The following is a 26,481-nucleotide window of genomic DNA, read 5'->3' as shown; positions in this document are numbered from 1 at the left end:
AAGTGTGTTGTGTGTTTCAGAGATCACTGTTACATGCGCTCCCCCTTCCCACCCTTCCTGGCCCTTACACTCCACCCTCATACCCCCCACACCCTCATACCCCCTCCGCCCACATAACCCCCTCCGCCCTCCAGTTATCCAGTCACGGCTGGGTATTAGGACCACCAGCTATCAGAGTTCCTCTTCAGATCGCCCACCAGATTCCCCCCTCCATACATAATGCAAACCGCCTGGATTCGCTCGAACCGTCTTCATCGCTCAGAGCTTCAGATAAAACTAATCATTGTCTCCACAACACGATCCTTTCTTGGGATGCTGGGAAATATCGCTTTCTATATTATGATATAGAAGCTATCAGGGGTATATATATATATATATATATATATATATATATATATATATATATATATATATATATATATATATATCCATCACTGTGTAGTATAACCTATACTACACAGTTGTTATGGCCTGTGTTAGTCATATTTACGTTATATATCTTATTTACGTTAGTTAGTTTCAGGAGGGAATTAGCATACGAGTTTGAGAAAGGCTGAGTATATGCTGTAGTTAATTTAAATAATGTATGCAAATGGGGTTATGTTAATTATAAACAAGAATTTGTGTTACCATATGAATACATAGGCATGTATATCTACATAAATGGCCTATGGTGATCAAGTCGGTGTAGTGAAAGTGAAAAAAGATATTGATACGAATAGCCAACGAGCTTTGCCAAGCATGTATATATATATATTGGTGGTTTCCCACTGTAGATATTTTGTGTACCTAAATTGATCGAATTGGTAGCTGTAGGTAGGTTACATAATACTGTAGTATTATTTATAGGTTGATAGGACTAGATTTAAGACTTATAAGTATCAGTAGAGTGCATGAAGGTTTATTGCTGATCAGAGAGGTGTCCACATCCTCCCTTTTCCGTCTAATCAGGCTGGTCACGGGGGGAAGAGGTGGGTGGAGAGGGATGTTAGTTGGAATTGATCTTCAATTGTGTGGTGACCCCTGGGATCGATCCCCGGGCCTTATGACTACGAATCCAGAGCGCTGGCCACTCAGCCACATGCCCCCCCCCTTTGGTACAATCCGTGTACTCAGTGGTACTCGTGGGGGCTCGGTTCATATAGGCCTTCAAGTCCATCAACCAACCAGAACAAATCCAATATTTCACACCGGTCCTAAGAGGGTCTCGACACACACACACACACACACACACACACACACACACACACACACACACACACACACACACACACTCGAGCAGGACCTTATCAGCCGAGGACGGCTGGGATAATATCATGTGTTCCTAGCGTTTATAAATCATCTCAAATTTCTGGGCTCGATTAAGCGCTATGGGCTTCGTATGATTCACAGGGTGATAATGAATTCCTCGACTCATGGTCGGGCTTCTCCAAATGGGTGAAGCTGTACTTATTGTATGGTGAGAGGGGGGGTGGGGGCTAAAATAGGGTGGGACACCCTCTCATCCTTTCACCAAGTGAATGAGAGGAAGCGAGGTGTCCTTTCGCGAGAATGTGGAGGAGTGCGTGTGCTTGAGTGCATGCGCACGTTCGTGCCTGTGATAAGAATAATGGGACATAGTGTTCGCACTCAGCGTTGAGGATGCTGTCAAGCAGAGACACAAAATCCGGAGACTTTCAAGTTTGCCTTCGAGGACATGGTGTAGAGAGGGACTAAAGCGTGCTGTTGTTGTTGGTTAGTGTTGTGTTGTTGTTTAGTGTTGTGTTGTTGTTGTGTTAACGGGAGCTTCCACGCCCACTGTAACGCTCACCTTTCAGTGTCCATGGTATGCAGGTTACGGACACTGGCCTGTAGTTCAGTGCCTCCTGTCTATCCCCCTTCTCGTATATCGGGACTACGTTTTCCGTCTTCCAAACTTTTGGCAGTTCCCCTATTACCAGTGATTTGTTATACACCATGGAGAGTGGCAAGCACAGTGCTTCAGCTCCTTCCTTTAGTATCCATGCTGATATTCTATCCGGGCCTATAGCCTTTGTCGCATCCAACTCTAGCAAAGCTGCTGCTGCTGCTGCTGTGTGTGTGTGTGTGTGTGTGTGTGTGTGTGTGTGTGTGTGTGTGTGTGTGTGTGTGTGTGTGTGTGTGTGTGAGAGGTCTTGTGGTCCTCGGAGTCTTGACCCCAGTGAAGACTCCATCACCCCGGGTCTCCCCCGGGGACCAGACTCTCCTGTAGCGGCGCGGCTGACGCAGGACGTCCTGCTGGAGGAGGAGGAGGACGTCCTGCTGGAGGAGGAGGAGGAGGACGTCCTGCTGGAGGAGGAGGAGGACGTCCTGCCTCCTGTAGGGAGAGAGAGACTACACTATTTATGTTGCTCCACGTGTTGTCGCTGACTGTGATGATTCCTCACATAAACCCCGCCCCTCATAACCCCCCTCTTTCTCTCATTACCAACAACTCATAAATCCTCCACCTCTTCGTATAAACCTCCACCTCCTCATAAACCACATCTCAACCCCCTCCGTCCCCTCACACACCAGCTGACGGCCGCATCAGCTCCCTGGAGCCAGCTGGCGGAGTCCAGCTTTCGTCCTGTGTAATAAGGCAAGAGACTAGTAAGAAACTTATAAGCCTTAGTTAGCCCGGATGCGCTTCTCAAGATGGCTAAGAACGTCTTAGTAAGCCGGAATGCGCTCCTCAAGATGGCTAAGAACGTCTTAGTAAGCCGGAATGCGCTCCTCAAGATGGCTAAGAACGTCTTAGTAAGCCGGAATGCGCTCCTCAAGATGGCTAAGAACGTCTTAGTAAGCCGGAATGCGCTCCTCAAGATGGCTAAGAACGTCTTAGTAAGCCGGAATGCGCTCCTCAAGATGGCTACACATACTTTAGAAACCCCTAATAGGTCTCCACGAGTCCTTCCCTACACATCTCAAGAAGTAACACGTACCTATTACACACTCCTGCGCCACAAGTATGTTACAGCAGTAACAGCCATCACCCCTAGTCGTGAGGGCGCCTGACAGCTGGGTGGATAGCGCTTCGGATTCGTAGTCCTGAGGTTCCGGGTTCGATCCCCGGTGGAGGCGGAAACAAATAGTCAAAATGTTTCTTTCACCCTGATGCCCCTGTTACCTAGCAGTAAACAGCTGTTACGGGCTGCTTCCTGCATGGGGCGGGCCCCGGGGACGCTAAGCCCCGAAATCATCTCAAGATAACCTCAAGATAACCTCAAGATAACCTCCCCCCTCCCATTCACTCTTCCACCCCCACCATTATCAGGCTCCCTCCATTGCTACAAGGGGGGGGGGGCCTCAACCCCTCCAACACCCCCCCATCTCCCCCCTCCAACCCATCAAACACACGACGAAACTGCCACGTTACTATAACATTCGAACAAGTTGTATGACAACTATCTAACAAGATTCCATTCACCTTGGACTGTATGGGTCTCGAACCATGGACCCCGCGGATGTGAGTCCGTAGCTCTACCGACTGGGCTATGAGTAGTCATAATAGGGAAAAGTTTCCAGAAGCAGCTCATCTTGCTGCACAAACTGGAATTTTCAACTTTCCTCTGACTACTACCACTGAAGCCCAGAGATATTAGTGACCCCAAGTCCTTTCCAAACAGAAACTTTTTTTTTTAAGACTGATCATAGGCCAGTCTTTAAGACTGATCATAGCTAGGCCAGTCTTTAAGACTGATCATAGGCCAGTCTTTAAGACTGATCATAGGCCAGTCGGCATTCACCTGGAATGCTGATACGGTCCTGGGGTCAGATTCACGAAGCAGTTACGCAAGTATTTACGAACCTGTACATCTTTCCTCAATCTTTGACGGCTTTGGTTACATTTATTTAACAATTTACAAGCATGAGAACTTCCAAATCAACTGTTGATATTGTTATAAACTGCCTCCTGGTGCTTCGGAGCTCATTAACTGTTTAATAATTGTAAACAGATCAAGCAAAGATTGAGGAAAGATGTACAAGTTCGTAAGTGACTGCGTAACTGTTTCGTGAATCTGGCCCCTGTACATCTTCTCAATCTTTGGCGGCTTTGTTTACAATTATTAAACAGTAAATGAGCTCCGAAACACCAGGAGGCTGTTTATAACAATAACAACAGTTGATTTAGAAGTTCTCATGCTTGTAAATTGTTAAATAAATTTAACCAAAGCCGTCAAAGATTGAGGGAAAGATGTACACGTTCGTAAGTTCTTGCGTAACTGCTTCGTGAATCTGACCCCTGGTGACTGGTGTGTTTATTTTCCACGGGAGTTTGAATAGCAATTTATTTAACAAGACGGAACAACTAACTTTTCGTAACAAGTCGTAACACGGTAACAATAGAGACCGTTACGTTGTATGTGTTTGCAGGGAAGGATCTTCCCCCTCCACCCCCCCACTCCTCTAACCCCCCCCCCATACCCCCTCCCCCCACCCCAGGACCCGAGCCGCTCCACCCCCCGTGGCGGCTAGGAATGGGGACCCGGCGCGGAGGAGTCATAAAGTTGCCAATAAATGATGTCTATAACAATGGCGGTTGGTAATGATTCCTTCAGTGATGAAATGTGATGAGATTTCCATAAATTTGCCCAAGAATTCCTATTAGCGGGTGGGCCACTTTTCGGGGTCTTGAGAGAACCGTCATATTCTGGGGGCCCAGGCCTGGCCCGCGCGGCGGCCCAGGTGTGACTTGTTAGGGCGGTGTGGCCCACTGCGGTGTGGACCACGGCGGTGTGGCCCAGGATCGTGTGGCCCAGGGCGGTGTGGCCCACGGCTGAGTGGACCAGGACGGTGTGGCCCAGGGCCGTGTGGCCCACGGCAGTGTGGCCTAGGGCCGTGTGGACCAGGGCGGTGAGGCCCAGGGTCGTGTGGCCCAGGGCGGTGTGGCCCACACAGTGGCCTGCTATTGATCGAGCTGGGAGATAACAATGGGTTACATTAGAACAAATTAATAAAGGAAATTGAAGGCCCCCCTCCCCTGGATCTATACAAGGCAGGTGAATTTATACCCACCCACACACTCATTCATATACACATTACGACACTGGAAGACAGAAGAGTAAGGGGAGACATGATCACAACCTACAAAATCCTCAGGGGAATCGACCGGGTAAACAAGGATAAACTATTCAACACTGGTGGTACGCGAACAAGGGGACACAGGTAGAAACTGAGTACCCACATGAGCCATAGAGACTTTAGAAGGAACTTTTTCAGTGTCAGAGTAGTTAACGGATGGAATGCATTAGGCAGTGATGTGGTGGAGGCTGACTCCATACACAGTTTCAACTATAGATATGATAGAGCCCAGTAGGCTCAGGAATCTGTACACCAGTTGATTGACTGTTGAGAGGCGGGACCAAAGAGCCAAAGCTCAACCCCCGCAAGCACAAATAGGCGAGTACAAATAGGTGAGTACATTCTGTATGTCTAGCCTACGCTTGAAACAATCCATGAAGTGATCTCCCGTCTGTTATGTTATCCAAGTAATCTGTCCCAAAAATCAACAGCTGTGTTTCCAAACCTGTATTTACCCAGGGCTTGTTGCTTTTCGGAATGATAACTCCAAATTTGCATCCATTGTCTCTGTTAGATTTTGATGTTGATATAAATAATTTAATAATGTATTAATGTTCGTCATACCTACCACCTACCACCACCACCTACACCTACCAGTTACCACCACCTGCTACACCTACCAGCTACCACCACCTGCTACACCTACCACCTACCACCACCTGCTACACCTACCACCTACCAACACCTGCTACACCTACCAGTTACCACCACCTGCTACACCTACCACCTACCACCACCACCTACACCTACCAGTTACCACCACCTGCTACACCTACCACCTACCACCACCTGCTACACCTACCACCTACCACCACCTGCTACACCTACCACCTACCACCACCTGCTACACCTACCACCACCTGCTACACCTACCACCTACCACCACCTGCTACACCTACCAGTTACCACCACCTGCTACACCTACCACCTACCACCACCTGCTACACCTACCAGTTACCACCACCTGCTACACCTACCAGCTACCACCACCTGCTACACCTACCACCTACCACCACCTTCGTCGGAGTTTTCTGGCTTCGAGTAAGGAATTACATTCTTAATCCACCATCCTTTTCTTGAGATGGTCCGTCTCTCTTAACGTGGCTATTCGTCGTTTTTCCGTAACCGATCCATTACCGAATTACAGCTTTTGTAATGTATTCTTTGTATTTATGGTCTCCATACTGCATTACTCCATACTCCATACTGCTGGTACAAGTCTCTACTGCGACTTTTGGTGTATTGCTAGCTAGAAATACTAGTTCCTTTCCCTTCGTCAAAGCTTGCGTAGCTCTGTTAGGGATTGACCAGTGAATCCTGATGTCCCACTTTGGTTCAGATTCAATAGAGAGTAATTTGGTGTACTTTGTATTTTGTTTTATTTGTGTCTGGGAGACCTAATAGGCCTACTTTTAAAAGCATAAGCCTCTCGCGTTCCCGTCAATTATTATTTTTTTTTTATAATCACTCACCTGTTCAATTATAAACCAGTTTTTGTTGGAAATTTGATGTCCTTTGTCCGACCCGTAAGTATACTTAGGGGTGGTCAAAGGAAAAACAATGGGTTTGTATGTGTGTGTATACTCACCTAGTTGGACTCAATCTAGTTGGGCTTGCGGGGGTTGAGCTCTGGCTCTTTGGTCCTGCCTCTCAACTGTCAATCAACTGGTGTACAGGTTCCTGAGCCTATTGGGCTCTATCATATCTACACTTGAAACTGTGTATGGAGTCACAGTGTGTGTGTGTGTGTGTGTGTGTGTGTGTGTTTTGTTTGCCCATGTATGTGTCAATGCTTCCCCCCCCCCTCCCCCACATCACCCCCCCCCCCCACCACGCCGCCCCTGTCAGGTCCCCCTCATGATACTTTAATGATCTTGATGGCCAGCCTGATACCTCGAGATTGATGATTGATGTCCGAAAAGATATTATGAGAGAGGAGGAGGGGGGGGGAGGAGGGAGAGGCTGAGAGGGGTACAAGGAGGGGATACAGGTAGGGAGAGAAGGGAGAGAAGGGAGAGAGAGAAAAAAAAAGAGAGAGAGAGAGAGAGAGAGGGAGGAGGAATGAGAAACATGTGAAAAAAGGGGTGTGGGGGGGATGGGTAAATGAGACTGAGAGGTAAAGGGACATGGGTAATAGTAACCCCCCCCCCATCTCTCCACCCCCACACCCCTCAAGGCCTAGCTAACCCTACTTATAATTCCCCCATTATAAGTAATTCTCCCATTATAAGTAAGGTGTTTCCGAAGCTCGTCGCCGCCGCTGCCTGTTTCTAATTAATTTCTAAGGATTTACAGTTTGATATATCATGCGTGCTTCCCCTCCAAGTATACAATTAGATATATGCGATATCTCCCGAGAGATATAAGTAGCCATTAGCACTCCGATTCATAAATTACCCCCACGGAGTTGGCTAATGGTGGGATCCAATTGGAGCGGGCGGGGCAAGAGAGTGCCAAGCCCCGCAGTGGTCAGAAGGTCGTCAATCCCGGCTTGAGGTAAGGTTGAAAGGGGCCTTATGCATCCCGTGGCAGTTGGGGCGCTCTCGCTCGGGGGATCGATAATTGCAGCACAGCGGTAGTTCCCCATCTTCGTTGGTGGAGGTTGCAGCTTCCCTCATACTCCTGCCAGACCTCCTCATACTCCTGCCAGACCTCCTCATACCCCCGCCAGACCTCCTCATACCCCCGCCAGACCTCCTCATACCCCCGCCAGACCTCCTCATACTCCTGCCAGACCTCCTCATACTCCCGCCAGACCTCCTCATACTCCCGCCAGACCTCCTCATACTCCTGCCAGACCTCCTCATACTCCTGCCAGACCTCCTCATACTCCTGCCAGACCTCCTCATACTCCTGCCAGACCTCCTCATACTCCGCCAGACCTCCTCATACTCCTGCCAGACCTCCTCATACTCCTGCCAGACCTCCTCATACTCCGCCAGACCTCCTCATACTCCGCCAGACCTTCTCATACTCCGCCAGACCTCCTCATACTCCGCCAGACCTCCTCATACTCCTGCCAGACCTCCTCATACTCCTGCCAGACCTCCTCATACTCCTGCCAGACCTCCTCATACTCCTGCCAGACCTCCTCATACTCCTGCCAGACCTCCTCATACTCCTGCCAGACCTCCTCATACTCCGCCAGACCTCCTCATACCCCGCCAGACCTCCTCATACCCCGCCAGACCTCCTCATACTCTCGCCAGACCTCCTCATACTCCCGCCAGACCTCCTCATACTCCGCCAGACCTCCTCATACCCCGCCAGACCTCCTCATACTCCGCCAAACCTCCTCATACTCCGCCAGACCTCCTCATACTCCCGCCAGACCTCCTCATACTCCGCCAGACCTCCTCATACCCCGCCAGACCTCCTCATTCTCCGCCAAACCTCCTCATACTCCGCCAGACCTCCTCATACCCCGCCAGACCTCATACTCCCGCCAGACCTCCTCATACTCCCGCCAGACCTCCTCATACTCCGCCAGACCTCCTCATACCCCGCCAGACCTCCTCATACTCCGCCAGACCTCCTCATACTCCGGCAGACTCACCCTTCACATTTCAAGAACCTACTCATACCGATATGAACAATGAACGGTCCCATGTTCACCTCGAGTGACAGAGGACCCGTCTAGACTTTTCAGACGGGTCGTCTGTCTGAGGACCCGTCTGGACCTCAACCCGAGTGTGAGGACCCGTCTGGACCTCATCCCGAGTGTGAGGACCCGTCTGGACCTCATCCCGAGTGTGAGGACCCGTTTGGACCTCATCCCGAGTGTGAGGACCCGTCTGGACCTCATCCCGAGAGTGTGAGGACCCGTCTGGACCAGACATAACTGGCTAGCCTCTCACAGTGTTCAAGAGAGAAGTCGACAACCCCTTCCCAAAAGGATACCTGATCAACTAGGCTGTGATTCATAACGTCAATTAGCGAGCGTCCAGCAGCCTGGTTGACTAGTAGGCTAACCACGAGGCCTACCGGGCAGAGACCGGGCCTCCGGGTTCGTTGATCCTCGGAGCTACCGAGAATCTCCCGCGTCACCGCATCACCCAGGGCGCACTCCCACGCTGGTCTCCTACAGTTGCCGCAGCCGCACCTTCCTTATCTTGCGGATCCTGCGGTATCTGCGCCTCCCGTCAGGGGTATTTTGTCGGCCGCGGCAGGGGGCCCACGATGGTCAGGGGAGGCGCCCGCGGGCCCCCCTGCCTGGGCCCACCAGGAGCCTATTCTCTAGCTCCGCAGGGGGGCCTTGTTCACACTCCAGGGGCCCGTAGCCAGACCCACGCCGGGGCGCCCCTTCCTCCCTCTTGCCCGCAGTCAAACTCAACGTCTCCTGTCAACTTGGGGGCCCTCTTGGTGGGCCCGTCAAGTTGACACGAGACTACTTGGTCAACTATATGCGTTGACTTCCACAAGCCAGTTATTATACCTAACATCAATTCGACCAGTTCCACGCGACCAGCTAAATATATATATATCCTCGCGACCCAGTCATTCGTCAATGTTGCTATTCCACCGTTAGACAGTGAACTGTGCTTCCTCAGGATTGTATATTCATTCAGTTAGCATCTTGGGGCAGACTCTTGGTAGGAGCGCGCATCTTCTATCACTCCTTTGGTGATACTACCCAGTTACTCAGTTTGAAGCCTCTATTCAGCCTCTCAGCCGGCCAGTCGATTCAAACAGATAGTGAGCCAGTCGTCTAAACAGTGAGTCAGTCGCAATTAGGCATCCAGTCATTCAGCCAACCACTCATTCCATTCAGCCAACCATACAACCAGTCACAGCCATCCATGCAACCACTCGACTGAAACGAATTCTTTAAATATTGGCTGTCGAGCGTGATCTGCGGCCAGGATAGAGAGAGAAATAGGCGCGGCCAGGATAGAGAGTGTATATACTGAGCACGTAGAGGCCTAGGGAAGGAGGCCTTGGACCGTATCACTTATATATATATATATATATATATATATATATATATATATATATATATATATATATAAGGGGGGAGGGATCAGACCCATTGCCGTTGGTAATACCCTTCGCCGCCTAGTTGCAAGGGCTGCTGTCAGAAGTATCCGAATGGAAGCAGCCACCATGCTGCAACCCAACCAGCTGGGGTTTGGAGTCCCCCAAGGCTGTGAAGCAGCGGCTCACGCTGCACGAGCCTACATTAGCTCTCTTACTGAAGACCAGGCAGTAGTAAAATTAGATTTTAAAAACGCTTTCAACTCGGTCAAAAGGGAAGCAATCCTCACTGCAGTCCAGGAACATTGCCCAAGCATTCTCCCGTTTGTGTCAGCAGGCTACAGCAAAGACTCAACCCTCCTGTTTGGCACACATGAAGTCACCTCAGCAGAGGGAATTCAACAGGGTGACCCACTTGCACCGTTCCTCTTTTGCATAGCGGTTCGAGAAATTACAACCAGACTGTCCAGCGAGCTCAACATCTGGTTCCTGGATGATGGCACTCTGGCAGGCACACAAGATTCCCTGCTAGAAGACCTACAGCTGGTGAAGACACGGGGGGAGTCCATGGGTCTCGTTCTTAACCCCTCCAAGTGCGAAATTATTGCATCCAGTGAAGTAATCATTAGAGCAGTGAAATCAGTTTTACCAGAAGCCTCAGTCGTTAAACCTACCGACAGCACACTACTCGGAGCACCTCTGGGCCACAATGCCATTGCTGCAGTCCTTGACGAAAAGTTTAGAGACCTAAAGAGGATGGAAGAGAGAATTGGGGACTTGGACTCCCACGATGCCCTCTACCTTCTCACAAAGTGCCTTACCTTGCCCAGGCTAACATACTTCTTAAGGTGTGCACCAACTTTTGGCAACCAACTTCTAAATCAATATGATGAGCTCCTCAGGTCAATATTCAGGAAGGCGCTCAACCTAGATTTAGATGACAGTCAGTGGGACCAAGCAACACTACCAGTGAGATTTGGAGGGATAGGCATACGAAAGGCAACTGAGGTAGCACTTCCAGCATTCTTATCCTCATGTACAGCAGCCAACGAATTGGTAGGGCAGATCCTACCAGAGCGTATGAGAGAGACAGCGGGAACTCATGATCAAACGTTCATCGAAGCAGCCAGACAATGGGACACCATTGCACACCCTCAACCCCGACCACAAGTCCCAAAAGACCACAAGCAGGCCCACTGGGATAGCCCCATAATGGAAAAGACTGTCACAGCAATGATTGACAACGCTGATGCTGAAAACAAAGCTCGCCTCCTAGCGGTAACAGCACCACACGCCGGGGATTTTTTATTTGCTGTGCCCAATGCAGCCCTGGGAACTCGCCTCAGTCATGACGCTCTCCGCATTGGAGTTGCCCTTCGCCTTGCCGCCCCCATCCTCACCGAACATAGGTGCATCTGCGGAACTGCGATGGCAGACCAATATGGTCGTCATGGTCTGGTATGTCGTAAATCACAGGGTAAAATTGCAAGACATGAAGAAGTCAACGACATCATCAAGAGGAGCCTCGCCACAGCCCGCTGCCCGGCACAAAGAGAACCACACTTATCCAGACCTAACGACCCTCAGAAGCGCCCTGATGGGGTCACCTTGCTACCTTGGAAGGATGGTAAGCAAGTGGTATGGGACTACACGTGCGCTGCCACACTGGCCAGTACCTACCTCCACTACAGCACACGTGAAAGCGGTGGTGCTGCTTCTTTCAGGGAATCGCAGAAAATTATTAAATACAGAGGTCTAGCACACTGCTACAGCTTTGTTCCGATCGGCTCGGAGACCCTCGGTTCGTGGGGAAAATGTGCATTGAAGTTCCTGAAGGAATTGGGGGACAAATTGATCAGCGCTACAAAAGACCAGAGAGCAAAAAGTTTCTTGTTCCAGCGCCTCAGTGTTGCGATTCAGAGGGGAAATGCCTGTTGCGTCTTGGGCACTAGTCCAACTTCAGAGGAATTCGAAGAAGTGTTTGACTTGCAACAATGATCGAACCCGTCTGTGACATTCATCAATGTTCCCATTGTTGTGTTTTTCAAGAGATCCATAACATTTAAGCACCTTTTTGCATTATTATTTTTGTATCAACCCATGTATATCTTGTAACCATCAAATGCATAATAAAGCACAAAAAATAAAAAAGGAAGGGGGTGGTAGGAGAAAAGCACACAGAAACTGTATTGGAGGGGATCTAAACATTCCCTCTAATGCGTTATGTGTGGTTTCCTCCGAGGCTATGGGTCCCCCTTCTTCCAGCTAGAGGTGGTACTCCCTTCCATATTTATATATATATATATATATATATATATATATATATATATATATATATATATATATATATATATATATATATATATATATATATATATATATATATATACACACTACGTGTACGTGTCTAGTGTTGGCACACTAGACACGACGAAGTCAATGACATCATTAAAAGAAGCCTTGCCTCTGCTCAGTGTCCAGCGGAGAGAGAGCCCCGCAACCTACTGAACCGTGACTCTGTTAGCTTTGCCGGCCGACCAGACGGAATCACACTGCGACCGTGGAAGGGTGGCAGACAGTTGGCATGGGACTATACTTGCGTATCCACCCTGGCAACCACATACATCAACCTCTCTGCCGGCACAGCAGGAGCCGCGGCGACACGCAGAGAAAGAGACAAGTCAGCCAAGTACAGGCAATTAGATCGTCGGTACAACTTCCTTCCAATAGGGTCTGAGACCCTAGGCCCATGGGGAGAGAGTGTAAGAAGGTTTCTTAAGGATCTTGGTTCCAAGCTCATTGACACCACAAGAGACCCTAGAGCAGCAAGTTTTCTCTTTCAGCGCCTCAGTGTCGCGATCCAGAGGGGGAATGCTCGCTGCATCCTCGGTTCCTGCCCGGCGTCGGAGGAGTTCGAGGAAATCTACAGCCTCTAGGAAGCGAACTTTTTTTTTGTGTCCTCTTAATGTTAATTTTTTGCATAAAATCAGATATGTAACTGTATAACCTTGCATAATAAAGTGTACACCATAAAAAAGGGGGTGGTAGGAGAAGCGAACACTCTTACGTATTCAGAGTTAAATGGCAAGTTTTTCCCTGAATGCTCTGTGTTCCCTTCTCTGAGGCTGTGGGTCCCTATAATTGCACCAGTGGTGGTACCCCCCTATATATATATATATATATATATATATATATATATATATATATATATATATATATATATATATATATATATATATATATATATATATATATATATATATATATATATATATATATTTATTTATTTATTTTGTTTTTAACCAAAGTATATTAGAGATTTTAATGATAAATTTAATGCCGAATCTCAAAGCCTTCTAAGACGGCGTAAAGAATAATTGCATTGGCTTCGAGCGCGGAAAATGTTGCATCTTTTGCATCAAGAAATTCTTTTTTTGCTCTTCGGCAGTATTTTCCTTTTTTTTAAGACGTGTGTTCATTAGTGAGACAATAATCATGTAGTTTGTTGTCATGTCTCCCTGCACAGGTGTCTTCGTGTACAGGTGTGTGTGTGTGTGTGTGTGGCTTCAAGATACCAGCCCACACCTGCATGTCGAGTCCCGTTCTCTCCCCCTGTTGAATAATACAACGTAGAATCGTCCATTTAACATAGGCTTCAATCTGGTTCGAAATATCTATATCCTCTCCCAGAATATTATGTCAGTTATCTCGGAGTCAGAGTTTGTGTCTCGGAGTCTCATCTCAGAGTTTGTGTCTCGGAGTCTCATCTCAGAGTTTGTGTCTCGGAGTCTCATCTCAGAGTTTGTGTCTCGGAGTCGCGTTTGTGTTTCTTGTGGAGTGTTGTGGAGTGTTGTGGAGTGTTGTGGAGTGTTGTGGAGTGTTGTGGCCTGTCAGCTGGTGTGTGGTGAGGCTCGCTCGCTCGCGGTCTTCAGCGCCCTCCCTGCGGTCGCGGCCCGGAACGCCAGGGAGCATGTTCCTTTCCCCCGAACTCAATGGGGGTTCCTTGTTCCTGGACAGGTGCCTAGTGAGCCCTCCCGAGGAGCTCTCGGTGAGGGTGGAATGACATGCCAAGAGCTTCGCAGCACGAGGGAGGCCACGGTACCCGTGTCTGCCCACCACACAACAAAGTCTCCTGTCAGTTACAATAACGAGTGTTTGGAATTATGAAATACATTAGCTATCGCGCGCACACACCACAGCATGTCGACCGTGAAGCTAATGGATATTGATCAACAAGCCATTGAGCGTTCAGCTATCGTGAACGCATTTAAAAGACCTCCACTCGCCCCTTTTGGTCCGTCGTGGGGGGGGAAAAGGTAACAGTATTGTCTCTCAGGTTATAGTGAGGTTCATTATTTACCTGCATGAACCCCCCCCCTAGATCACAGTTACCGGTGATTTGAACCACAAGCGATATTCGGGCCTTCTAATGACTACTACACGAACGGGAAGTAAAAACCACCTTACTCGACAATCACTGGTAATTTGCACCTGGCTATCAATTGTATAATTCCCCATTATGCTGTCGAGACGATTCGAGCTTCCTGCTCGTAAAAAAAAAAAACTGCACAGTATAGCCAACTATACAGGAACGAGCAGAAATACGAGCAATTTGTCATGGTAGGTTATCTTGAGATGATTCTTGGTTATCTTGAGATGATTTCGGGGCTGTTTAGCGTCCCCGCGGCCCGGTCCTCGACCAGGCCTCCACCCCCAGGAAGCAGCCCGTGATAGCTGACTAACACCCAGGTACCTATTTTACTGCTAGGTAACAGGGGCATAGGGTGAAAGAAACTCTGACCATTGTTTCTCGCCGGCGCCTGCGATCGAACCCAGGACCGCAGGATCACAAGTCCAGCGTGCTGTCCGCTCGGCCGACCGGCTCCCTGCTGGCAACATTGCGCATGGCACGCATGGCAGGGGGGACCGCGGATCTTGAGAAGCAATTTAGGGACAAATGCAACACCTGTGGCACATCTGTGGTCGTTGTGTAGGTCGTCGTGTGGCCGGTGAAACGACACAGGCCCGGGGTCACCCAGCAGCTCGTCCTTCTAAGTGTTTCCTCCGCCACAACGTCAAGAAACTGTCGTGCTAAAGAGCCCTAGTACTAATCTTCCGCAAAAGGACCCCACAACAGAAAACGGGACAGAATGTCAAATTCCGGAGCCAGACTAACCTATTGTCTAGTACGGCGATTTGAGGCCGATTCGTACGATGTACGACGGTAGAGTGTACGTCAAAATGCGAGGCTCTATTAGGAGACCCGCCACATGCAGCCATGATCAACACCAGGATTTATAATGATGGGGCCCATGGAGCGCATTACCATAGAGGTGCACTACCATGGGGGGAGACACCGCCAAGCAGTAATGATAATCTTATACCACCATGACGCATATGCACCATTTAACACCATGAGGTATCATTCACCACCATGAATGGTACCATAACAGGTTGCATCAAAGCAAATGTTATACACACACACACTACACCCACACACACACACCCACACACTACACCCACACACACACACTATATACACACACACACACTACTCCCACCACCATAACAATCCCAGACTAACCTAACCTAACCTTCCCTCCCACCACCACCCAGAGACCCCCAACCAACCCAGTACTCGCATTATCCGGATAGACACGTACTGACACGCTCCGTGTCCGGCTAAATACCCGGTAGCCGGATTCCGTGACCAATCACAGCCGGTTTTATGCGTTTTCCCGCCCTCTCCTATCCCCCCCCCTCCCCCCCATCAAACCACCATGAGGACAACCCCCCCCCCCTCCCCATCTTAACTCGGAGGCTGGGATTAACCAGCAGGCGTCGACCCTAATGACAGCCATTTGAGTGTTCTGGTATCGGCAGTTCTGGACGAGGAGGAAGCAGCATTAGCGAGGGCGAGCACCGTAAAGTTGGCAGGCCTGAGGTGACAATCAGTGTTGCCAGGCACGGTAGTTGGGTCGGCCCTGACAAGGGTCTTCCTGTCATCACTCCGCCAACCACTGACACTCACCTTCCCCTGCAGGTTATTGGCCAACCCGTCCTCGCAAATTCGTATAGTCAATATTGACTTATTAAATAAGTCAATATTGACTATGCGAATTTGCGAGGACTGGTTGCATTGGCAACAATTCTTTTTCCCCGCCTGGCGGGGAGAACAAGATAGAAATGGGCGAGGATCTTCCGCTGGGGAAATAGTTATAGAAATTGTAGGAAAATCTCCCTATATTATCGAGACGAGAAATGGGAAGTTTCAGCATACAGTAAATAGTCAACAGGTGGTGATATTATTCGTAACTAGAAATGGCTTGAAGCCTCGTTAGTTATTGCAAACTTCATTCCAAGAATGTACTTCCTTTTAGGAGACCTGGTCGACAACCGGGCCGCGGGGACGCTAAGCCCCGGAAGCACCTCAAGGTAACCTTCTGATGCCCTCACTCGTTACCAAGCAGCCAACGGCTAATGAGACGTGTCAACGCAGATTTTAGAACCCTAATGTCCAAACATTGGAGGAAAAGACGACTTAAATAGGCCTGGTTTGACAGGATCATATAGGCCTAGTCTGCGCGGGGAGAAAAGACTCGACGAATTGTACCAAAAGGTGAACATTACAGTACTCTTGAACGCACAGGATTGTTTACCTCGGCGTGCAAATTGCGGTGGTTCAGGGAAACCCAAAACCGCCGAAATAATGACGTATCGCGGGAATAACATCGCTTCCGGTAGGTTTGGTGGAGCGTCTAGATTTTGACGCTTTTGGTGGTCTAAACCACCGTATTTTTTACGGAGGGAAAGCTAAGTCAACCACCGGGTCCACAGTGAACTCCACACACACACACACACACACACACACACACACACACACACACACACACACACACACACACACACACACACACACCACACGGGAGGGCAAGTCTCACGGGGAGCGGACAAATAACCCCGTAGCTTTGCTGTAGAAAATAATTGAATTAGCATAAGATTACCAGAACGGTTTGCCATAAAACTCTTGCCAGGAGCAATAAACGCAAATTGAGAGATGGCCACTGCATGGGTAATGAGGGGGGAGGCAGTGGCCCCTCCGTCACTCCTTGGCCACTGCATGGGTAATGAGGGGGGAGGCAGTGGCCCCTCCGTCACTCCTTGGCCACTGCACACAACACCTATACCCCCTATTAGACTATTTTACAGGAACTTCTTTTCCACAGCTCATAAAACAGAGGAAAGGGTCCTGAAAGATATTGTTAATAGAAGCGTTATCCCTACAGACAAAAATCAGAGGATACAACTGACGATTTACTATAAAACCAGAAAAACGGCCAGCCTACTCATGAGAAACTCTCCAGACACAAAACAGAACGCTTTAAAAGAGACTAACGTCGTCTATGCCTTCAAATGCCCACTTGGGGACTGTAAGCTCCAAAAAACCCAGTATATAGGCAAGACAACAACATCTCTTTCTAGGCGTTTAACGATGCATAAACAACAGGGCTCCATTAAGGAACATATAATCTCTTCCCATAACCAAACCATCGCCAGAGAAATCCTAGTAAACAACACAGAAATCATCGATAGATACAGCGATAGCAGGCGGCTTGACGTTTGCGAGGCACTACACATCAAGAAGTCAACACCAGCAATCAACAGCCAATTATTGCACAACTATATTCTACCCACCTCAAGACTCCGCTCCAATATAGAAGCATCAAGAAATATGGACCAATAGGCTTTCTACAAACACTTCTATTCAATACCCATTGTTTCTGTTCTGTCTTGTGTTGATACTTTTAATACCCTATTAATATCCCCTAGTGTTCTGTCTTGTGTTAATGCCACATCACCCTTCCCACCTCACTCAAATGTAATGCCACATCACCCTTCCCACCTCACTCAAATGTAGATATAAAATCAGGGAAACGCAAGTTCTAATCAGTTGTGTATTTGTGAAGTCTTTGAAAATGTAATAAGTTTTACGAAACGCGCCCGTGTCGCGTCAGACTAGAAATAAAAATGAATTTTGGAGAAGTGATTTTTGATTTACCTCCAACAGTGAAGCGTAATGTACGAAAGATTGAGAAAATTCGTGTTAGAATTATTAATCTTACTTTTTCGGTCATATTTAATAATATATATATATATATATATATATATATATATATATATATATATATATATATATATATATTGTGAGTCGTGTGTAAACTGTTTTTCCATTCATAAACAGGGGGTTTGGCAGGTGCATGGAATCACTTTTGGGTCTGTGTTTGGAGGACGGGCTGGAATGTGGCTTTGTCAGTCCGTCCTCATAATCAAAAGGCCAAAGTCCATTCCATGCACCCGCCAAACCCCCTGTTTATGAATGAAAAACGGTTTCGCACACGACTCACAACTGATGACGTTCGAACACTTCCCGAACAAGTGCTTCACTGACGAATTTTGTTCGAACCACAACACTATAAATGCTTCACCCACGTACTACAAATACAAATAATCGCCAACAGAACCTAAACACTTAACCTAACCAATGCCTATATATGCACAATATGCTAATATATTATAATACTAATATATATTCGAGAAAAGTTCTGTTTTGTATGAAAAACATGTTAAAATTGATGAAAGAATCTTTGGGGTCGACCGCTGGATGGAATGGACTTAGTCTGAAGACGGGTTGGGATTTGTTAATTTGATATATCACGCTATTGTAATTTCTGTATCTATCCAAGATCATAATTAAGAACCATGCAACCATAGATGATTTGAGAATTATCAAATCCGGAGGCCTTTTAACCAGATTTGATTTACCCTGCCAATTTTTATTTATTTATTTATGGGATGATTCGGGCAATAAACCCCCCCTCCCCCCCCCAGGGAATGACCTCCAGTTGCGGCTCTAACATGATCCGACGTGACATTGGATCCGATTGAAAGGGGGAATTGAAAACATTTCAAACACATTCGAACGAGAACATTTTCAATGCCAAATGAATCGACACGTTGAATACATTAAAAAAAAACCCCGCTTCGTTGTTTCCATTGTTGACCAAGGATTCCTTCCCCAACCTCACCCCCACCCCCACCCCCACCCCCACCCCAACCCCCAGCCCCCTTCCTCTCGCAGACGATAGGGTGCAATTGAGGTGAAAGTCTAGGAAGCGGGAAGAGAAGGGGTAAGGGAAGGGGGGAAGGGAAGGGTTGAAGGAAAGGGGGAAGGGAAGGGGGGAAGGGAAGGGGGGGGGGAAAGGAGGGGAAGAGAAGGGGTGGTGGGGGTCGACCCGGCTGATGGAACCTTACGGTGAACTTAATCAAGTCATCTCCAATTAAGGGAAACTGCTGTACGACCAGAGATCACAAACTACTGTGCTGGACGAGGCAGCGATTAATTACCGCAGGATATGAGAGGTCTTGGTGGAGGGGGGGGGGCGGCCCAACTATAGGCTGGCCTATAGCCTCCACTCACAGCATGGCTATGGTGTCTACCACCACCCACAGCATGGCTATGGTGTCTACCACCACTCACAGCATGACTATGGTGTCTACCACCACTCACAGCATGGCTATGGTGTCTACCACCACCCACAGCATGGCTATGGTGTCTACCACCACTCACAGCATGGCTATGGTGTCTACCACCACTCACAGCATGGCTATGGTGTCTACCACCACTCACAGCATGGCTATGGTGTCTACCATCACTCACAGCATGGCTATGGTGTCTACCACCACCCACAGCATGGCTATGGTGTCTACCACCACCCACAACATGGCTATGGTGTCTACCACCACCCACAGCATGGCTATGGTGTCTACCACCACCCACAGCATGGCTATGGTGTCTACCACCACCCACAGCATGGCTATGGTGTCTACCACCACCCACAACATGGCTATGGTGTCTACCACCACCCACAACATGGCTATGGTGTCTACCACCACTCACAGCATGGCTATGGTGTCTACCACCACTCACAGCATGGCTATGGTGTCTACCTACACTCACAGCATGGCTATGGTATCTACCACCATCACTCACAGCATGGCTATGGTGTCTACCACCACTCACAGCATGGCTATGGTCTCTACCTACACTCACAGCATGGCTATGGTCTCTACCACCACTCACAGCATGGCTATGGTGTCTACCACCACCACTCACAGCATGGCTAGGGTGTCTACCACCACCACTCACAGCATGGCTATGGTGTCTACCACCACCACTCACAGCATTGCTATGGTGTCTACCACCACTCACAGCATGGCTATGGTGTCTACCACCACCACTCACAGCATGGCTATGGTGTCTACCACCACTCACAGCATGGCTATGGTATCTACCACCATTCACAGCATGGCTATGGTGTCTACCACCACTCACAGCATGGCTATGCTGTCTACCTCCACTCACAGCATGGCTGTGGTCTCTACCACCACTCACAGCATGGCTATGGTCTCTACCACCACTCGCAGCATGGCTATGGTGTCTACCACCACTCACAGCATGGCTATGGTGTCTACTACCACTCACAGTATGGCTATGGTGTCTACCACCACTCACAGCATGGGTATGGTGTCTACCACCATTCACAGCATGGCTATGGTATCTACCACCACCACTCACAGCATGGCTATGGTGTCTACCACCACCCACAGCATGGCTATGGTGTCTACCACCACTCACAGCATGGCTATGGTGTCTACCACCACTCACAGCATGGCTATGGTGTCTACCACCACTCACAGCATGGCTATGGTGTCTACCACCACCCACAGCATGGCTATGGTGTCTACCGACACTCACAGCATGGCTATGGTGTCTACCACCACTCACAGCATGGCTATGGTGTCTACCACCACCCACAGCATGGCTATGGTGTCTACCACCACTCACAGTATGGCTATGGTGTCTACCACCACTCACAGCATGGGTATGGTGTCTACCACCATTCACAGCATGGCTATGGTATCTACCACCACCACTCACAGCATGGCTATGGTGTCTACCACCACCACTCACAGCATGGCTATGGTGTCTACCACCACCACTCACAGCATGGCTATGGTGTCTACCACCACTCACAGCATGGCTATGGTGTCTACCACCACTCACAGCATGGCTATGGTGTCTACCACCACTCACAGCATGGCTATGGTGTCTACCACCACTCACAGCATGGCTATGGTGTCTACCACCACTCACAGCATGGCTATGGTGTCTACCACCACTCACAGCATGGCTATGGTGTCTACCACCACTCACAGCATGGCTATGGTGTCTACCACCACTCACAGCATGGCTATGGTGTCTACCACCACTCACAGCATGGCTATGGTGTCTACCACCACTCACAGCATGACTATGGTGTCTACCACCACTCACAGCATGACTATGGTGTCTACCACCACTCACAGCATGACTATGGTGTCTACCACCACTCACAGCATGGCTATGGTGTCTACCACCACTCACAGCATGGCTATGGTGTCTACCACCACTCACAGCATGGCTATGGTGTCTACCACCACTCACAGCATGACTATGGTGTCTACCACCACTCACAGCATGACTATGGTGTCTACCACCACTCACAGCATGACTATGGTGTCTACCACCACTCACAGCATGGCTATGGTGTCTACCACCACTCACAGCATGGCTATGGTGTCTACCACCACTCACAGCATGGCTATGGTGTCTACCACCACTCACAGCATGACTATGGTGTCTACCACCACTCACAGCATGACTATGGTGTCTACCACCACTCACAGCATGGCTATGGTATCTACCACCACTCAAAAAATGAAAAATGAATGAATTTGAATTTGAAAAAATTGAAAATGAATTTGAAATGAATCCGGATTACGGAAAAACGATTACATAAGCGACAGCCGGGTTAAACGAGGAGACCAAGAGATGCAGCTCAACCTTGCAGGTTACAACTAGGCGAGTACACACACACACAAACGAAGCCACTCTAGAGGTTAATTAACAACTGGTTGGGCAGTAAACAGCAGTACAGCGGCGCCCGGTAACACTTCCTCTTAAACTCGTTTCATATTAATTCGTAAAAAAAATAAATAACATCGAATATTGAATGTCGGAAGCTAATGCATGTTTTGTGAGTCGTAGATTATGAGAGGACGGTGTGGAGTGTGTGTGTGTGTGTGTGTGTGTGTGTGTGTGTGTGTGGGCAGAGTGTGGGGGGAGGGGGTGTTTGGAGAGTGTGGGGATGCTATCTGAGTGTAGGTTTGGGGTGAGTGGGTGTGTGGGTGTGTGGGGTGTGTGTATAGGTGTGGGACTGTATAGTAGGAGTCTGGAGGTGTGTGGGTGTGTGGGTGTGTGGGGTGTGTGTGTATAGGTGTGGGACTGTATAGAAGGAGTCTGGAGGTGTGTGGGATGAGTGTGGGGTGTGTGGGGGTGAGCATGGGGGGTAGTGTGGGCGTGTGTGGCGAGAGTGTGGGTGTGTATGGGCTGAGTATTTGAGGGGGTGAGTGTGGGGTGGTGGAGGGAATGTATGGGGAGGTGGGGGGAGTGTGTAGGGGAGGTTATCTTGAGGTTATCTTGAGATGATTTCGGGGCTTTAGTGTCCCCGCGGCCCGGTCCTCGACCAGGCCTCCACCCCCAGGAAGCAGCCCGTGACAGCTGACTAACACCCAGGTACCTATTTACTGCTAGGTAACAGGGGCATAGGGTGAAAGAAACTCTGCCCATTGTTTCTCGCCGGCGCCTGGGATTGAACCCGGGAGAACAGGATCACAAGTCCAGCGTGCTGTCCGCTCAGCCGACCGGCTCCCGCCCGGCTCGACCGGGGAGGGGAAACACACAGCACGGGGGGGGGGAGTATAAGGGAAATAAAGGGCCAAACAAGAGAGGAGTAAGGGCCTCGTAAGAGCCATTTAAGAGCCGAATAAAGGCCCTCAGTCTCCCAGTTTTGTTGGCCTGGCATCGTGCCAGGTCGGACGGCAGATAATCACATATAATTATAATATAATTTATCTTAAGTGGATATGATGGGAAGCTCCAGCAAGCAGATGTTATCTCAGACAATTATCAACCTTGTGCAAAGCTGCCCACGTCAAGAGTACGCAGGTGGGGTGTGTGTGGGGGTGGGTGTGTGGGGTGGGGTGCTGGTACTAGATTAGTGGGGGTGTGTGGGGGGGTTGTTGATAGGGGTGGAGGAGGGAATGGGGGGGGGGGGAGGGAAGGCCGAATATAGTTGTATTGTGGGATGTTGGATATTAGATTATATGAGATATATGATTAGCTTTATTGGCACTTTCCCCCCCCCCCCCCTGATGCTGTGACAGAGAGGAAGGTTAGGTTAGGTGCCTATGTAACATCCTCTCTCGTCTCGGCACTTAACGACGTTTCGATGCCCTGGGGCCTATATATATATATATATATATATATATATATATATATATATATATATATATATATATATATATATATATATATATATATATATACACTTTAGAAATATAATCCAAATACAGTGTATAAATAAATTGTACTTACTTGTCTTACGACGCCCGTCACGGTACACTTACCTGTCTTACGACGTCCGTCACGGTACACTTACCTGTCTTACGACGCCCGTCACGGTACACTTACCTGTCTTACGACGCCCGTCACGGTACACTTACCTGTCTTACGACGTCCGTCACGGTACACTTAACTATCATGCGACGCCCGTCACGGTACACTTACCTGTCTTACGACGTCCGTCACGGTACACTTACCTGTCTTACGACGTCCGTCACGGTACACTTACCTGTCTTACGACGTCCGTCACGGTACACTTAACTGTCTTGCGACGCCCGTCACGGTACACTTACCTGTCTTACGACGTCCGTCACGGTACACTTACCTGTCTTACGACGTCCGTCACGGTACACTTACCTGTCTTACGACGTCCGTCACGGTACACTTACCTGTCTTACGACGTCCGTCACGGTACACTTACCTGTCTTACGACGTCCGTCACGGTACACTTACCTGTCTTACGACGTCCGTCACGGTACACTTACCTGTCTTACGACGTCCGTCACGGTACACTTACCTGTCTTACGACGTCCGTCACGGTACACTTACCTGTCTTACGACGTCCGTCACGGTACACTTACCTGTCTTACGACGTCCGTCACGGTACACTTACCTGTCTTACGACGTCCGTCACGGTACACTTACCTGTCTTACGACGTCCGTCACGGTACCACAACCTGAAAGAATTAAAACATTGTTTTCCTTAAAGTCATATACACATGTGAGAACAAAATATTATATATATATATATATATATATATATATATATATATATATATATATATATATATATATATATATATATATATATATTTATATATATATATATATATATTATATATATATATATATATATATATATATATATATATATATATATATATATATATAAACATCTTTGGATATATGTAGACTACCCAACTAACCATGGGCTATATACATCTGACTCCCGGACCCCCACCAAGGGTCTACATATATCTGACTTCCCCCTCCAAAAGCGGGAGGAAAAATTTCTGCTCAAGCGACATCACCAAGAGGCCATATCATATACCCGCTTCAGTGCCACCTCTTGCTATCATATACCCGCTTCAGCGCCACCTCTTGATATCATACACCCGCTTCAGCGACACCTCTTGCTATCATATACCCGCTTCAGCGCCACCTCTTGCTATCATATACCCGCTTCAGCGCCACCTCTTGATATCATACACCCGCTTCAGCGCCACCTCTTGCTATCATATACCCGCTTCAGTGCCACCTCTTGCTATCATATACCCGCTTCAGCGCCACCTCTTGATATCATACACCCGCTTCAGCGCCACCTCTTGCTATCATATACCCGCTTCAGTGCCACCTCTTGCTATCATATACCCGCTTCAGCGCCACCTCTTGCTATCATATCCCCTCGTCCGGTCAACCCCCCGGAACTGTGAGTTCCATTGACCTCGAAGTAGATAAAAAAGGGGCACAGGGACTCCAGACCCGGAGACCGCCGTGGTCGGGGCTAGAGGAGAAGAACCGCCCCAGCAAGGGGCAAGAACGACCGACAACATCATGGGCCTCCTCCATGATGTTGTGACTTACACAACATCATAAGGGACGTCGGGATTAATAATTCCAATCTAGAGTATTCAATGAGGTGGAAATCCACCTCATGAACGGATATTTGGCTACACCTCCAGCGAGTTACGACTCTCTCTACATAACAGGTGAGGTGTGAGGAGGAGCTGGGATATGAGGACAAGGAGCTAGGATATGAGGACAAGGAGCTGGGATATGAGGACAAGGAGCTGGGATATGAGGACAAGTAGCTGGGATATGAGGACAAGGAGCTGGGATATGAGGACAAGGAGCTGGGACACGAGGACAAGGAGCTGGGTTACGAGGACAAGGAGCTGGGACACGAGAACAAGGAGCTGGGATATGAGGACAAGGGGCTGGGACATGAGGACAAGGAGCTAGGATATGAGGACAAGGAGCTGGGACACGAGAACAAGGAGCTGGGATATGAGGACAAGGAGCTGGGATATGAGGACAAGGAGCTGGGATATGAAGACAAGAAAGAAATGAACAGACCATTTGGAGGATATCTTCATGGTTATTAAAAGTGAATTTCAGAAAATCTCGAGAGAGTGGATGTCGAACCTGCCACCCCCTCCCCACACACCCCCTGGCAGACAGCAGACCTCCCCCCACACCCCCTGGCAGACAGCACACCACCCCACACCCCCTGTCAGACAGCACACCACCCCCCACACCCCCTGGCAGACAGCACACCACCCCACACACCCCCTGGCAGACAGCAGACCTCCCCCCCACACCCCCTGGCAGACAGCAGACCTCCCCCCCCACACCCCCTGGCAGACAGCACACCACCCCACACCCCCTGGCAGACAGCACACCACCCCACACCCCCTGTCAGACAGCACACCACCCCCCACACCCCCTGGCAGACAGCACACCACCCCACACACCCCCTGGCAGACTGCAGACCTCCCCCCACACCCCCTGGCAGACAGCACACCACCCCACACCCCCTGGCAGACAGCAGACCTCCCCCCACACCCCCTGGCAGACAGCAGACCACCCCACACACCCCCTGGCAGACAGCACACCACCCCACACCCCCTGGCAGACAGCAGACCACCCCACACACCCCCTGGCAGACGGCAGCGTTGCTCTGGGATGATCCGTCACTCCACGCCTCTATTGCATCAATTTACGAGCGAGGGAGTAACAATCGCCTTGAAAAATAGTGTGTTCGTGTTTTGATGACCTGTAGCGATGATTACGCTGGCGGGGGAGTACTGCAGCTGCTGCTGTAGCTGTGGTTGGTGCTGTTGTAGCTGTGGTTGGTGCTG

The sequence above is a fragment of the Procambarus clarkii genome, chromosome 41 (genome assembly GCF_040958095.1).
Source record: "Procambarus clarkii isolate CNS0578487 chromosome 41, FALCON_Pclarkii_2.0, whole genome shotgun sequence".
Lineage (NCBI taxonomy): Eukaryota > Metazoa > Arthropoda > Malacostraca > Decapoda > Cambaridae > Procambarus > Procambarus clarkii.
The sequence above is the reverse complement of the archived record's forward strand: the minus strand, read 5'-3'. Positions refer to the sequence as shown.